This window comes from Aotus nancymaae, unplaced genomic scaffold (genome assembly GCF_030222135.1).
Source record: "Aotus nancymaae isolate 86718 unplaced genomic scaffold, 86718_ANA_hifiasm-v0.15.2.pri h1tg000008l, whole genome shotgun sequence".
NCBI lineage: Eukaryota > Metazoa > Chordata > Mammalia > Primates > Aotidae > Aotus > Aotus nancymaae.
The window spans coordinates 36967322-36983998 of record NW_026988419.1 but is presented as its reverse complement, the minus strand read 5'-3'; the positions used below and the strand labels follow the sequence as shown (position 1 = coordinate 36983998).

At 40.9% G+C, this 16677-nt stretch overlaps 1 protein-coding gene across 3 annotated transcripts in view; it reads right to left on the bottom strand.

Moving 5' to 3' along the window:
* The window catches only part of HECW2 (HECT, C2 and WW domain containing E3 ubiquitin protein ligase 2), a 392336-nt gene extending 376131 nt beyond the window's left edge, over nt 1–16205 (bottom strand). The window contains exon 1 of one of the 3 annotated variants that reach the window (XM_012454051.3): nt 16177–16205. The gene's annotated coding sequence lies outside the window, so the exon portion shown is untranslated. Of the gene's footprint in view, nt 1–12092; nt 12114–15100; nt 15295–16176 lie in introns of those variants that run through there. The other 2 variants (XM_012454049.3, XM_064373220.1) reach the window with 2 other exon arrangements.
* Nucleotides 16206–16677: the final 472 nt, after the last annotated feature.

Below are 16677 nucleotides of genomic sequence, written 5' to 3'. Positions count from 1 at the left end.
AAAAGAAAATGTGGGCGAGGCGCAGTGGCTCACGCCTGTAATCCCAGCACTTTGGGAGGCAGAGGTGGGTGGATCATTAGGTCAGGAGATCAAGACCATCCTGGCCAACATGATGAAACCCCATCTCTACTAAAATACAAAAAATTAGCTGGGTGTAGTGGTGCGCACCTGTAGTCCCAGCTACTCAGGAGGCTGGCAGAAGAACCGCTTGAACACAGGAGGTGGAGGTTGCAGTGAGCCAACATCGTGCCACTGCACTCTAGCCTGGCCACAGAGCAAGACTCCGTCTCACAAAAAAAAAAGAAAGAAAATGTGGAGTGAAAAAATAAAGTAATTGAAATGAATAATTCACTAGAGGGGTTCAATAGTATATTTGAACAGGCATAAGAAAGAATCAATGTACTTGAAGATAAATCAATGAGGTTATGCTGTCTTAGGAACAGAAAGAAAAAGAATAAAGAAAAATTAACAGGGCTTCAGAAACCTGTGAAACACCAACAAGCAAAGCAACATATGCACACTGGGAGTTCCAGGAAAAGAGGAAAGAAATGGAAAGAAGGAAAGAATGTTTTTAAGATTAGTGGCCATACACTTCTTGAATTTGATGAAAACCATTCATCTATGCATCCAGGAGGCTCACAAACTCCAAACAAGATAAACTAAAAAAGATTCACACCAAGGTACATCATAGTCAAAATGTCAAAACACAAAGAGAGAAATGAACAGAAACAAAATAGCAAGGAAAAATGTCCCATCATGTACAGGAAACCTGAATAAAATTAACAGTTGATTTCTCATCAGAAATCCAGGATGCCAATAGGCAGTAGGATAACAATTCAAAGTGCTCAAAGAAATGCTCAACCAAGACTTCTATATCCAGAAAAACTATCCTTCAAAAAATGAAGACAAAATTAAGACAAGCTCAGATAAACAAAACGAGAGAATCTGTCACCACTACATCCTAAAAGAAATATTAAAAGGAGTCCTTGAGGCTGAAATAAAAATAACACCAAATATTAACTCAAATCCACACAGAAACAGAGTACTGGTAAAGCTATCTACACAGAGAGGATAAATGTATTTTTGTTTATAATCCTTTCTTTTTATCTAATTTAAATGACAATTGCATATAGCAAAGCAATAATTTAAAAAGTGTAGTGATGGGCTTATAATATATAAAGATGTAGTTTGTATTACAATAAGAGCAAAGTGAAGTGTTGGAGTGATGTTTTGTATACTTCTGAATTTAAGTTGATTAATCTGGACTAGGATTTTTTTAAGTTAAGAAGTAAATTGTAATCCCTGGAGTAACTACTAAGAAAATAACTCAAAAAATACCATAACAATATAATCAGGAATTACAGAGTAAAGACCTATGAAAAGTATCAACAAGAGAATTTAAATGGTACACTAGAAAATATATATTTAACACAGATAAGACAGTAATGGAACTCGGGAACTCTTCTATAAGACATGTAGAAGACATGTAGAAAACAAATAGGAAAGAGACAGATACAAATGCTACTTGATTATCAGTAATGACATTAAATGTAAATAAATTAAACAATCCAGTCAAATGGCAGAGATTGGCAGAAAACACTTTTTAAGTGAGCCAACTATATGCTGTCTACAGGAAATATGTTATATTCAGAGATACAAGTAGAATAAAAATTTTAAATAGATAAATGCATGTACCATGTATTATGGGATGAATTGCCCCCTACAACAAACTTCATATATTTAAGTCCTAAACCCAAATAGTTCAAAATGTAGCTAAATTTGGAGATAGAACCTCTAAAAAGTAATTAAGTTAAAATGAGGCCATTAGGATGGTCCTTAATCTAATCTGACAGGTGTCCTTATAAGAAGAGGAAATTTGGACACACAGATAGACACCAGGGACATACATGCACACAGCAAAGACTAGGGTAACCACCTGATGCCAAGGAGAGAAGCCTCAGAAGAAACCAAATCTGCCAACACCTTGATCTTATACTTCCAGCCTCTAGAACTGCAAGAAAATGAATTTCTGTTGTGTAAGTCACCCAGAGTGTTGTACTTTGTATGACAGCCCTAGCAAACTAATACACCATGATAATAGCAATCAAAAAAAGAGTCTGAGTGACAATATTAGTATCAGGAAAAAAATAGACTTTTTAAAAAAACACTTTCTTTTTTTCTGGAAGCAGAGTCTTGCTCTGTTGCCCAGGCTGGAGTGCAGTGGCTCCATCTCACTGCAACCTCCACCTCCCAGGTTCAAGCAATTATCCTGCCTCAGCCTCCTGAGTAGCTGGGATTACAGGCACACACCTCCATGCCCAGCTAATTTTTTGTCCTTTAGTAGAGACAGGATTTCACCATGTTGCCCAGGCTGGTCTCTAACTCCTGAGCTCAGGTAATCCACCCACCTTGGCCTCCTAAAGTGCTAGGGTTACAGGTGTGAGCCACTGTGCCCGGCCAAAATAGACTTTAAGACAAAAATTATTACAGAAGACAAAGAAGGATATTCTGTAATGATAAAAGGATCAATTGAAAAGTAAAACATAATGATTATAAACATATATACACTTAACAACAAGACATAAAAATACATGGGCAAAAACTGACAAAGTTAAAGGGAGAAATGGACAACAACAGTCAGAGACATCAATACTCTACTTTTTCTAATGGATAGAACAGCTAAAGATCAACAAGGACAATTATAACACCGAAAGCACAATGCTTTTAAAAAAGCATTTTTAAAAAGGTTAAGTTGGATTTCGCTAAACTTATAAACTTTTCTGCTTCAAAAGACACTACCAATAAAGTGAAAGACAATCCACAAAATAGGAGAAAGTATTTGCAAGGCATATATCTCTTAAGGATCTGGTATCCATAATAAAGAAGCCTTAAAACTCAACAATAAAGAGACAACTCTATTTTTTAAATTAGCAAAGAATTTGAATAGACAATTATTCAAAGAAAATAGATAAGTAGCCAATAAGCACATGGAAAAATGTTCAACATCATTAGTCATTATGCAAACACAAACCAAAACCATAATGAAATACAACTTCACACCTGCTAGACTGGCAAAAAAAAAAAAAGTGGGAAAGAGGTGGAGAAACTGGAGCTGTCCTACATCATTGATTAGAATATAAAATGGGACACCTACTTTCTGTTTATCAGGTCCTCAAACACATAATTATCATATGGCCCACAATTTTACTCCTACATATATATGCAAAAGAACTAAAAATAAACATCCACACAAAAACTTTTACATAAATGTTCATAGTAGCATTATTCATCATAGCTGAAAAGTGAGACCATCACATTGTCCATCAACTGATGGGTTAACAAAATAAACAAAATTCATACAGTGAAATATTTGATCATTTAAAGGAGTGAACTATTGACACATGCTACAACATACATAAACCTTAAAAATATTATGCCAAGTGAAAGATGCCAGTCACAAAGACTTCATATTATATTATTTCACTTATTAAAATGTCCATAATAGGCAAATCTAGAGTAGTGGTTGACAGAGTTTGGGAGCAGGAAAAATGGGAAGTGACTACTAATGGGTATGCAGTTTCTATTTGGAGGTGATGAAAAGTTGCAGGAATTAGATAGTGGTGATGGTTGCATAATGTACAAAAAAGTACTAAATTGACCAGCCACGATGGCTCACACCTGTAATTCCAGCACTTTGGAAGGCCAAGACGGGAGAATCACTTGCGGTCAAGAGTTCAAGACCAGCCTGGCTAGCATGGCAAAACCCTGTCTCTATTAAAAATACAAAATAATAGCTGGGCATAGTGGCACATGCCTGTAGTCCCAGCTACTCAGGAGGCAGAGGCACGAGAATCACTTAAACCTGGGAGGCAGAGGTTGCAGTGAGCTGAGATCACGCCACTGAACTCCAGCCTGGGTGACAGAGTGAGACTCTACCTCAAAAAAATAAATAAATAAATAATAAAAATAAAAATAAAATAATAAATACTGAATTAGACACCTTAACACGGTGAATTTTATGGTATGTAAATTATATCTCAATAAAGCTTTTATATTTTTTTAATTCAGTTCAGAAAATGAACACCTACATAAAGTCTTCCAAGATAGAAAATAAACTTTGTTTTGTCTTATAATCAGTTCAGGTCAAGAAACATTCATTGACTTGGACTGTGATAGATGCTAGGAATGCAAAGATAAATAATAAACCATCCTTACCCTGGAGAAATTTAGTCTTTAACAAATAAGTAGCAAATCTTTAGAAAGAATTTTTGGTTTTTCACCTGGTTTTCACTCTCAAAATATGTAATTTTACCATTACAAACTTTAATTGAAAACCCAACAAAATTTCAGTTTTAGTAGTCATCAAATTCAATAACCAGATGCTGAAGATAAACTAACTCAAATTCTAGCTACAGTCACACTTCTTTTCTAGCACAAGAAGGACCCATCCGTGGTCCAGCCTCCTTGCCCTGACTGCCTCGTTGCAGTGTGTGATCCTAGCTTGGGGGTGCCAAGTACTTTCTGTTTCTGTATTTCCTCACCCTTGCCTCAACCCCTGACTACTGTTTTTACAAGTCCTAGATTTTATTCCTTTAGGCACCTAACCATTTCTTCAAACACCATTGAGGTTCTTCAGACTATCACAGATTTTAAGTCAGGCCATCAAAGCATATGCAGCTCCCTTCCTTTATGTCTTTGTATTTCATTTTCTTGATAAAGATCCATAATGCCTGTGTCTGGTGCCCTGCACTGAAGAAGCCAGGTATCAAAACCACCTCATACATTCAGTTGATCCAGAACAGGTACTGCAAACCAGATACAGACAACACATGAATTTTCTTTGGCATGAGCTGTTCTAAAAACAGTATAATTACTTACTAACAAATTACACCCAAAAGATTTTTTACATACAAACTTGCATGTTAGTAAGTTTAGCTTCACTTGAAAAATCTGAAGATTTGCCCATGCTGGGCCCAAATTCCCATGTGGCAACAATAAAGTGAGCCAAGTGGGGACATTGCCTTTCCTTTTCATGAAGTGCATCCCTCCATGATGCTCACCACTTCACAAAGCTACCATGCACAACACATCCAGCTGGTTTCATTTGTGACCTGTTGGCTCTGGAGGTGTTAGAGTCTGAGACAAGTCTGTGTCCAGGGAGTTAGAAGTTGTGTCCAATCATAAAAGGATCTCTTGGTTTAGGGTTACATGCTCCTCTACCTGTGACAACCTTTCCTAGTTTTTCATGCCAACAACTGCTTCCTTTTCCTATAATCACTAATCCTAAATATCACCTAAATATCTGAAATTCCCCAGGGAACTCCTGCAGAGGCATCTTCTGGCCTGGCAAGCTCCTTTATAAAGTAGCAAAATTCCAGACCACGTGGCACAAGGCACTAAGGATCTCATCCACAGACTAAGGAAATCTTCATTTCCACACTTCTCTTTGAAGATAAATACTCCTAAATTTCTGAGTTCTAGTTAAAACTATGTTTCTCAAACTTTACTGTGTATCCAACATATGTGAAGATCTTTTAAAAATGCAGATTCAAATTCAGTAGGTCTAGTGTGGAGCCTGAGATTCTGCATTTCCAACAAGCTCCCTGGTGATCCTGATGCTGCTGGACTGTGGACCACACTTAGAATAGTAAGGATTAGGCAGGGCGCAGTGGCTTACACCTGTAATCCCAGCACTTTGGGAGGGTGAGGTGGGCAGATTACGAGGTCAAGAGATCGAGACCATCCTGATCAACATGGTGAAACTGTTTCTACTAAAAAATACAAAAATTAGCTAGGCGTAGTGGCGCCCACCTGTAGTCCCAGCTACTTGGGAGGCTGAGGCAGGACAATTGCTTGAACCCAGGAGGCGGAGGTTGCAGTGAGCCAAGATTGCGTCACTGCACTCCAGCTTGGCACACTCCAGCTTGAGACAGAGTGAGACTCTGTCTCAAAAAAAAAAAAAAGAATAACAAAGGTTAGAAGACTTAAGAAGGAAGAAAGTTTCTGAGATGAGAATTATCTGAATGAAATCAGACCTCCAAGACTTGACTTTCTGACATTTTAAAACTCGAAAATGTTAATCTTTTAGCATCCTGTGTCAATTAATGTCTGATTTATCTAAATAACAACCCTTCATAATGATCCATGAAGAAGAGACAGATGGTTCCTTTAGCCATTAGGCATTGGTTATTGAATATTCACTACATGATCAATACTGGATATTACACAAGGGCACCTGCCAAGTTTCTATATCTTTAGAGTGCTTAAAATCTAGTTGGCAAAAAGACTAATGGAAAACAATAAGTAGTGTACCACCTAAAACAGCAGATGATTAAGATTTTAGTTGCTACAAACCATGATTCCCAAGAGGGTAGCATATCAGCATCTGGGTGGAAGGCTAAACACACTTTCTCCCAACTCCTTCCATAAGATACTCACTTCACCCTTATCCTTACTGTCAATCATTGACAAGGGAAACTACATTGAATTCCAGAAATGCCACATTTTTCAGAAACATGAGGTGGGAAAAATGATTTAAAAAAAAAACAAAAAACACTGTTTTTAAATTCCATACAGAAGGGCAATGGAGACCTGAGGCCTGAAAGAGTAAGTAGAAGTGGTGGGCATTCCAGGTGGGAGGTGCTTCCTGTGGTAAAAGTACTGAGGTGGAGATGAGTCTAGGGTATTTATGGGACTGGAAGAAGACCTGTCTAATTAAAGTAAACTAGAGTGCCCCACTCACCACCACCCTATTCTTAGTGGAGGAAGCATGGAAACTATCTCCTAAAAATCTGATGATCACCTATTAAAAACACTGAAGAGATATTTCTTTACAGAAAGGATAAACTAGTTTACCTATCAGATCCTTTCCAATTTTTCCTCAAGTGCAGAATAAAATTCCAATTCTCCTCTAACCCATAATTCTAAACTGAATCACTTGTCTTGCCTGCTGTTCACCATGGAAGACAAGTGAATGTGGATGCGTAAAAGTCCCCATAAATTTAAAAAAAAAAAAACAAAATACTGCATTAGGTTAAGCAATCCATTGCTGCTCAGCAACCCCAGTTCTCTGAGACTGTTCTCATAGGGCTATTTTCAACCTTGTCATCAATCATCTTTGTGACTCTTCTCTGAACCCTTTCCCAATTATCCCGATCCCTCTTACATACGAAAGTGATGAATTACACTTCAGGTTTTCCCTGACCACTCCATCTAAAGGAAGTCTCAATTACGCAACATTCTTTGCCAAAGCCCACCTCGACAAAGCACTTATCATACTTCCAACTATGTTCTTTCATTTGTTGCTTATGAAATATTTAAAATATATGTTTAGAAGTTCATATTGTTAAGAAGTTAATATAACAGCAGCCCATATACCAAATATTACTTCCTTAATTTACAATCAATGTGGACTTCTAATTCTCTAATAAAAAATTTCATAGTCTAAGATTGTGGCACATTGTTTTACTTGTTAATTATTTTCCCTTCCCTCTTTGTCCTTGCCATGAGTCACTGTGGGCTAAGTATATTACTGAGGTATACCATATATACCAACACCCAGATTTAACAAACATGAATATTTTTGCCACATTTACTTTGCAATTATATACTTATTTATTTTCATATCTGTGTTGCCTGTTTTCCACTATATTCTTTTATCTGGGCAGAGACATGTCCGATTATGCACCTCTTTTATACCCATCACTTAGCATAGAGCCTGGCATATAAGGGTCTATAAATAATGCATGAATAACTTTTGTCCTAGCATTAAATAATGGCCATCACAACAGGAGACTTATTAAACAAAGGACAATGATTCCATCTTTATCAAAAGTCCAAAGAGGGAAAAAAAGGAAATGCATCTTTATTGAAGAACAAGAGTTTACATTTAAATGCATGCTGTAGCTGGATACCAGACATTAGGATGAGTTAGTTGAGCAAGGTACAGAACTTCCCTTCCCTAGAGGCTCCTTTCCCTTATTCCCTGAATAGTACATATATCCGCCTAAATAACAGTGATACAGGAGATGAGCCCTTTCTGGCTCATCTAGATTAGAGATGCCAACTCAATGGCTTAAAGAAGGAGAGAACAAAGGATGAGAAGGAGAAAGCGAAGGAGAGAAGAAAACATGGAGGGAGGAAGAGGTGGGGGCCTATGTGGAAAGAATCCAAGACCACTATAAGACAAGAAATCATTTTTTTCTAGATTAGGCCAATGGCAATATAGATCATGTCCTGAAAACCTTTGAGTATCAAGTCCATTTGTATGACATGAAGCCTAAGGCAAAAACACAAGAAAGGTCATGTCCAGCCAGGTACAGTGGCTCACGCATGCAATCCCAGCACTTTGGGAGGCTGAGGCAGGTGGATCACGAGGTCAGGAGATCAAGACCTTCCTAGCCAACATGGTGAAACCCCGTCTCTATTAAAATACAAAAAATTAGCCAGGCGTAGTGGTGCACACCTGTAGTCCCAGCTACTTGGGAGGCTGAGGCAGGGGCATCACTTGAACCTGGACGGCAGATGTTGCAGTGAGCTGAGACTACACCACTACACTCCAGCTTGGCAACAGAGCAAGACTCCATCTCAAAAAAAAAAGGAAAGAAGGAAAGATCATGTCCAACTGTCAGAGAAATCTGACAGCTTTCTCTACCTCCTTCGGCCTGTTCTCCTTGCCACCCAGTATCTTAATGCAAAATCCTAAAAGTCTGAGTTCCTCCCGCCATGGTTCTCTGCATGCTCTCAAATACCAAATACATGCTTGTATCCACTCCCCATCAAAACTTACTGGGTCTAAGTTCTATTACTTTGAGCGCTTATTCTTCTAGCAGGTCACTGAGAGATACTATGCTTATTATATGAAGGGCTGTCCATTATGGAAAATATCACTTCCTTAATTTACAGTCAATGTGGACTTCCAACTCTCTATTTAAAAAGTTCATATTCTAAGATTGTGGCTTTTTTTTTTTTTTTTTTTTTTTGGTTAATAATTCTACCTTCCCTCTCTGTCCTTGCCATGGTTTGCTACAGGCTAAGCATATGACTTAGGTATGACACTTGATATAACAGAAATCATTTCTAATCAGTGTTATAAGGAAACATTTTTCTTGCTCCACAGATATCTTACTCCACACATAAAATATTACACAAGCACCTTTCCACTATGCACCTAGCATATGTCAGCTTGGGGAAGCAGTCTTACACACTGCCCATCACTTTGCACAGCAAACTATAGACTCAGGGGCCACAGTTTGATCGAATCCATAGTTTCCACTGTTTCTTTTTGCATTTCCAAGATCAGAAGGCACTACATCTTCTCCATGAAGTGGATAGCATGTGGATTGGCTTCTTTCTAAGAACAACTTCTTTTCTTCATGAAGCCATCACCTTATCTGTACCTGAGCCCAGTACCCTGTCAGTTCTGTCCCCTGAGCAACATTTCCAATCTCATGAATAATGGTTAACCAATAAAACAACAACAAAAAAAGACTCTTCCTATAGCATGAGTTTTCAGTGATAAATGAACAAAAGCATCACCAAGCACTCATCTCTGAACAAATGCCAAAAGCTGATTCATTCTCTGCATGACATTGCTGGTTTCATCCTACCATAAAGTGAAATATCTGCTAGCATGCACTTGATAGTAATCGCTCTTCCACACTCCACTCCACTGATATTATGCAACAGCCAACCATGTCATTTAACAAAGGAGTTTTGTCAATAACTTCTGGTTTCTCTCTAAGCATAATGTTTGTCTTTAACTTTCCAGCTGATTTTCCAAGTGTCTCTTCAATAATATGACTCATTCCTATTTTTGCTACAAGGATCCGTTAATGATGTTAATAGAATTATAATCTCTAACCTACCTTTGGCCATACAATACATTAATTTTATAAAGGAATACATTATTGTGTGCTTGTCCTAGAAAACTTCAATAGTATAACAGAGAAGCCACTGTGCTTTGTTCAAAAATGACACAAAAACATCCATGGCTTCATGCCATTATTGGACAGAGTTTCATAACAGGCCATGATTACAGATTCATTTGGTCCTAATGGGGATAGCAAGTACAATATAAAACGGTTTTGAGACCATCATTGTCCTATTTCCATTCGTATTTTTCAATTTCAGCTACTGTTCTGAAATTGTCATTCTCACAGATTCCCTTGTCTCTACACATATATATTCCCAATTCATATGCAGTGGGATTCAGTTTTCTAAGCATGTTTATGGCATTCTGAAATGTAGAGTTTACAGTTCTATTTTCATCACTATTTTTGCACTTCAATGAACTACTTTTGAACCACTTATCTAATTTTATGAAATGGGAATACAATTTAAGAACAGCAAAAACAAAAATACTATTTTAACAAATAAAAAATAAGTAAATGATACAAAAATTATATTAACAAACATGAAGTGAACCATTAACAAAATGTAAGCTATACACACTCACTAGTGCAGTCTACGCAGCACAAACACAATCTTAAATATTATAATATGTTTTAAGAACATAAGGGGATGTCTGCTGAAATCATAATTAAATGGCCTATCTCAAGGCCCTACATGCTTTGCAACACCCACACCACCCTTCTGGTCTCATTTCTGACTCCCCCCTCATCACTCCACCCACTCATGCTGATCTTGCAAATCTTTGAACATATCCAAACACATTCCTTTCTCAGGGCTTTTGCACTGGCCATCCTCCCTGCTTGCAACTCTATCCCTCAGGTATCTGTTATTAAGTAACTTCTCTTACCTCCTTTTAACTCTTTGCTTAAGGTCTCTTCCTCCATGAAGCCTACTCAACCACACTTATACTGTCCTACTTTCTCTTTCTTCCAAAGCTCTCATCTCCTTCTAGCATCATATATAATTTAGCTATTTGGTTTATTATCTGTCTCCCACCTCCCACCTGCCTGCCCACAACAGAATGAAAACTCCACAAGGTCAGGGATCTTGGTTTTATTCATTGATATTTTCCCAGAACCTAGATCAAAGACCAACCTACAGAAGGAACTCAATACATATTAGCTGAATGAACAAATAAATGAATGGATGGATGAACTAAATTTTTCTTTGCTTTCCTCTTATAACCACCAAACTGACTATGGATCTCACTTTGAGAATTAAAAAGAAAATGATAAGTTATCAAAGGTTTCTAAACAAAAGAATTATATCAACAGAATGGTATCAAAACTATACAAGGTCAGGAGATGATTTAAAGTTTGGAGAGGCTAGATCCAGAGAGTTTGGTTAAGAAGTCAACCAATGAAAGAGATAAGGAAGGACATAAATTTCCAATTACTGGGACTTCTTAAGTGGTTTATTTCCAACCTACAATGCACTGATTGTACAATGCATTGATATATAATCTATGCTTATGTATACAGTATACATACATTGCACACATAAACATATATGTCAAACAAGCCTAGAAGAAGCTAAAGACATTTCTCCATCATATGGATATAGTTCATATAAAAGCTTATGACTTGGGTCATAGTTAGAATGGCCATAAATCCTAGTGTTTCTGGCACAGTCTCAGTTTATACTTGTTGATCTAATGCCCCTTATAGTTTGTACCATATTTTACTATCAAAAGTGTCCTTGTCTAGATTTTTTTAAATTACATAGTCATCCTACTTATAAAAAAAAAAAGATACATAGGCCAGGTGCAGTGGCTCACGCCTGTAATCCCAGCACTTTGGGAGACTGAAGAGAGTGGATCATTTGAGGTCAGGAGTTCAAGACCAGCCTGGCCAACATGGTGAAACCCCATCTCTACTAAAAATACAAAAATTAGCTGGACAGTAGAGGCACATGCCTGTAATCTCAGCTACTTGGGAGGCTGAGGCACGAAAATCGCTTGAACCCAGGAGGCAGAAGATGCAGTGAGCCAAGATCGTGCCACTGCACTCCAGTCTGGGCAACATAGTGAGACCCTGTCTCAATATATATAGTATATTATAACACAGCAAGTGAGCCGTGTTACAAACACAATTCTTTGGCAAAAGAGCATAGCAACTATTGCAGAAGCAAGTGCCACAAGCTTCATATATCTAACTTTAGTAAAGAACCCAAACTCTTACCAGGTCACCTGCATAATCTCAGACCTCCCATGAGAATTTTCATGTGGTAAACAGACACACCAGTTCTCCTTCTCTGCAACTCCTCTGTATGAAAAGCTGAGACCCAAACCAAACACTGGAGACATAAGAGAGTACAGAAAACAAAAGCCCTCCTATTATCCTCGTGGCCCAGAGAGCTTGGAAACAGAGAATGTGGAGTCAAATCTTTACAACAACACTTGTGTTCTGGAATCTCAGTATATATCCAAGATCTGGACCAGACACTAGATCTTCAAACTTGCATTCCTACCTGTAAGAGCCATGGTAACCATCAGGTCTGCAAACAGGTTTTGTAGAAACTGCTATCCTAAATCACAGGAGTTGTCCCAATTAGCGTCAGCCCTAGATATATGGACAGGTGCTAATTCATATTGTGCTTGAAGCCAATAATAATATGGGCTTACAGCCATGGCAGACACTTAATAACTTAAGAATAAAACTATTTTATTCACTATGTGTATAAATAGATGATGAGAAATTATCTCATTTTCCTATCTTCCTCCTATTTCATTTTTTCTTATGTATTTTTCAGGTTTAAATTTTTCTGATTTTCTATCTTTGCATTTAATAAATAAAAGACTGAAATAAAGCAAGACTCAAAATCTGGTGTTGGAAGCAGGGTGATGAAAAAAAAAATCAGGATTCCTTAATACCTAGGGTAACCAGATAATTAACTTATCACCCAAACCAGGGCACTTTCACATGTGAAAAGGGGCGCTTTTGATAATTAAGATAAATCAACAGGAATAAACTGGCACTGTCACAAGCAAAGCAGGGCATCTGGTCACCTTTCTAATCTCTCATTCATATCCTGATACAAAAGGCATCCTGTGTGTAATGAAGCAACCTCTGCCTCTGTTAAATCAATCAAACTTCAAACACAGTCTTCTCTCTTTCAGGCCAGGCCTGGCTTTTGATAACAGAGCTGGAAAGGTTTTCACCCAATGCTGCCATTCCCTATCCAACACACCGAGCAAAACTGGTTCCAGTTTTTCCCAAGAAAGCAGTCAGCAGTGCACGAGAATGTGGATCCAGGCCAGGCCCACAGCAAGCCCCAGGCGAGGAGCCTCTGGTTTCTCTTAAAGGAACACTTCACAACAGAGAGAGCCACCTGGTTAGAGGTTACACAGATACCAATGATACAGATTTAACAAGCATTTTGAATGCAAGATCATTTCATTGATTCCTGGGCACATATTAAAACTGGGAAGATCTCAAAAGCCACCTCCCCTGCAAAACATATTCATCTAGGAGAAAACGCCATAGTATCTGTCCACAACTATAGGTAACAACCTTGGTTTCTTTGCCTTTGGCTGAAATCTGTGTTGCAAAAGCCTTTTAAAAGAGTAAGAAAATATGTTTTTCTCCCAAGATCACATTGCCTAAGTGAAACAGAACCAACGCTTACTTTTATTTCTTGCCTCCTGTTCAGAGGGGTCACACATTGCTCATATTCTTCATTAAATTTAGTCCTGTGGCTGGCAAATGTTAATTTACTGGAATATTTTCCTTCACATTCATAAAGAGGGAAAACAAGTTTTTTGATCTAGTTGCAATCTACAGCACACAGATAATCTACAACAGTGGTAGGCGCAGAAAAGCTCCAGCTGGTTTATCTCAAATGTTCACAATGATTTTTATTTCTTTACCGACACCACAGTCATTCATAAAGATTCATTGCCAAATGTTGCCCAATACCGTGATAGAGGCGATGGTGAAGCAAATGTCTGAGGCTGGGAAATCATCATAGAAGTACAGTACTGCCCAAACCTCAGTCTGTGGCCAAATGCTGGGGATTAGGAAACCACCTGTTATGGAGATGGTGAAGGAAACTGAATTCAAGCTAAAGCAGACTAAAGTCTTTCCAGCCAGGAGACAGTATACAAGGGCTAAGAAAGGTGCAATTGATTTTCTTCCAGAAGAAGCACGATTATTTTTAAATTCAAAGACATTTTTGTTAACAAACTGCTTCACATAACCACATCGAAGCCAAAATGTGCCAATGAAACAATCAAAACAAATAGCTCAATCAGGACTTTTTGAACATTCAAAAAAAAAATTAAAGCTGGCTAGACTGCTGGATGGTAATTTTATAATGTCTCCTTTAGGAGATCAAAATTATGTCGTTGCCATCCTCGACCACACCCTACTCCACCTCTAATAGTGAAGTGGATAATTTCTGAAGAATACAATGACCCTTTATGCCTGGCTTCTCTAGTCTGCTAGGGATGCCATCTGTCTCCTACGCTATATAAACAATCCCTGCAGGAATCTTCTGATGACCAAACAGATTAGCAAACTCCAGATTTTCACGCCACTAATAATATCCCCACCCAGATTAGGCCTTTTGTTTTAATAACTCCAAAGATAAAGTTAATAACTGATCTTTCTTTCTTTGTAGGTAATGTGTGTGTCATTTTAAAGATAACCTCTTGGAACATACAGCCATCTGTTGGGAAGAGAGAGAAAAAAAGCTCTCTCTAGGCAACAGAAGAAATGAACCCTTGAGGGAATAGGAGATATAGTAAAAAGAAAATATTTATGAGACAAACACATGGAGGACTCTACTAATTAAACTGAAATATTTTTCTTCTAAATGACAAACTATAGAACACTACTCCAAAAAAGACAAGTTTCACACTTTGACAAACGTATACATAGGAAAACAGAGTTTGCGTGAGTCTAGGACAGTTAAAGCCGAAATCGTATCCAAGAAAGGTTAAAGGCCCCCGAAGTTTGCATGCCGTCCACCTCTATCTGTAATGATCACAAATGTTTTCCTTCGTGAAGTTTAATATCGATTGAACCCTTGTAACTCTAATTGTGAGCTCTCTGTACTGACTCTAAAGACTTCCAACTCTAAAAGAAACAAATGTGCCTGTAGAGATGTTCTCTAAATTAATAATAATAAAAAACGAAAAGCACCCGAGAGCTGCTAATAGAGAAGACAAGGTATGAGAGAGCCAGACCTCTGCAGTCGCGCGTCCTCGGAAACGTCTACGTCTAAATCTGCAGCCCCGGTTTCCTCCAGGCCCCAAGCTCCAGCAGAGGATGTTCGCGGCACATTCCCAACCGAAAAGGAAATGAAGGGTCCTCTCCCTCAAGTGATGCTCAAATAGACCCCAAAGTCCCAGTTTCCCGGGAGAACCAAACCATTAAACACGTCCTGGTTCCTCTCGCCCGCGTTTCTGGGCAGCGGAAACCGAAATGTCAAATGAATGACCGCGCCGGGGCGCGAGGGAGGAAAACAAAGCCACCTCCCGCCGTCCGCTACCTGCGGCGAGGGCCGCGGGCTCACCTGGGCTCTGCGCCCGTCGCCGCGGGCTGCGGGTGGGGACCGGGCCGCGGGGCGGGAGGGCGCCCCCGCAGCCGCCCGAACCCGCGGCCGCGGCGCCCTCCGGCCGGTCCGTGCGCGCCGCGGAGAAAGCAGGCGGCCAGGGGCGCCGCCGCGCGTCGCATGCAGCTCCCGGGTGCGGCGGCCGCTGCCACGCACGGAGCCGAGAGTCTCCGCGCTGCAGTCCCGGACCCCGAGGCGCGAGAAGCGCCCGGACAGACTTGGCGCAGGGGCCGAGCGCGCCCGGCGCGCCCCTCAGCGGCTCTTCCCGCCGTCCTCCGCCGCGAGCTGAGTCTCGGCTTGCCTTTGTGCTGGCATCCTCCTAGCTCGCAGCGACACCCGGAGCTCCCGAGGCGGCTCCGCGCGGCCGCCCACCCCCGGGTTACGCCGCGGCCCCCGCGCGACCCGCGGATTGTGTCGAGTCAGCAGCGGCGGCGGGGACGCGCGAAACCATGGCTCCCGCCCGCGCTCGGAAGGGCGCCGGGGATCCTGCGCCGCCGGAGGTCTGCGGCCGAACGCGGCGCAGCCCCGAGCGGCCCCGCAGCGCCCCGGTTCCCCGCCGCTCGCTCTCCAGGCGCCGGCCCGCCCGCGTCGCCACTCTTTCGCCGCTCCCGGCCGCCCGCCCGCCACCTTCCTCCCGCCTGGGTGCCCGGCGCCCGCTCCAGCCGTGGCGTGCAGGTCCGCGGAGAGCGAAGGGCCCGGCCCCCTCACCTCCAGCCCCGCCAGCGCCCCTCCTGCTGGACGCTTCGGCGGCATCTGCCCGCACCACCCTGCAGGACGCTGAGCTGGGAGCTGCCGGCACGTCGGGGACCGGCGGAAGGGAGGCGGGGGCAGAGGACAGGAGGGACAGCCAGACCTTGGCCAGCGGGACCTCCCTGAGGAAGGTGCGGAAGAACGGGGCGGGTGCAGCTGGGCGGAGGACGAGTCCCGAGGCTGCGGCGGAGCCTGAGCTGCTCTCCTTCCGTGAAGCAGAAGGACAGGATTCGTAGAGTCGTCGCGGAGGATGGAGGAGACCCACTGAGGTCACGCAGACAGGACTGTTCCTAAACCCCACCAGAAAGCTGAATAGGGGAGTGTCATGCCTCGGTTTCCCCAACTGCAAGGGCAAGACAGTAATACTTATGTCGCACACACAGGGTGTGGTCACGATGAAAAATGGATTATTGAAAGCGTTCCCGGGATACTTTGCCTAAAGAGGGCACTAAAATTAAA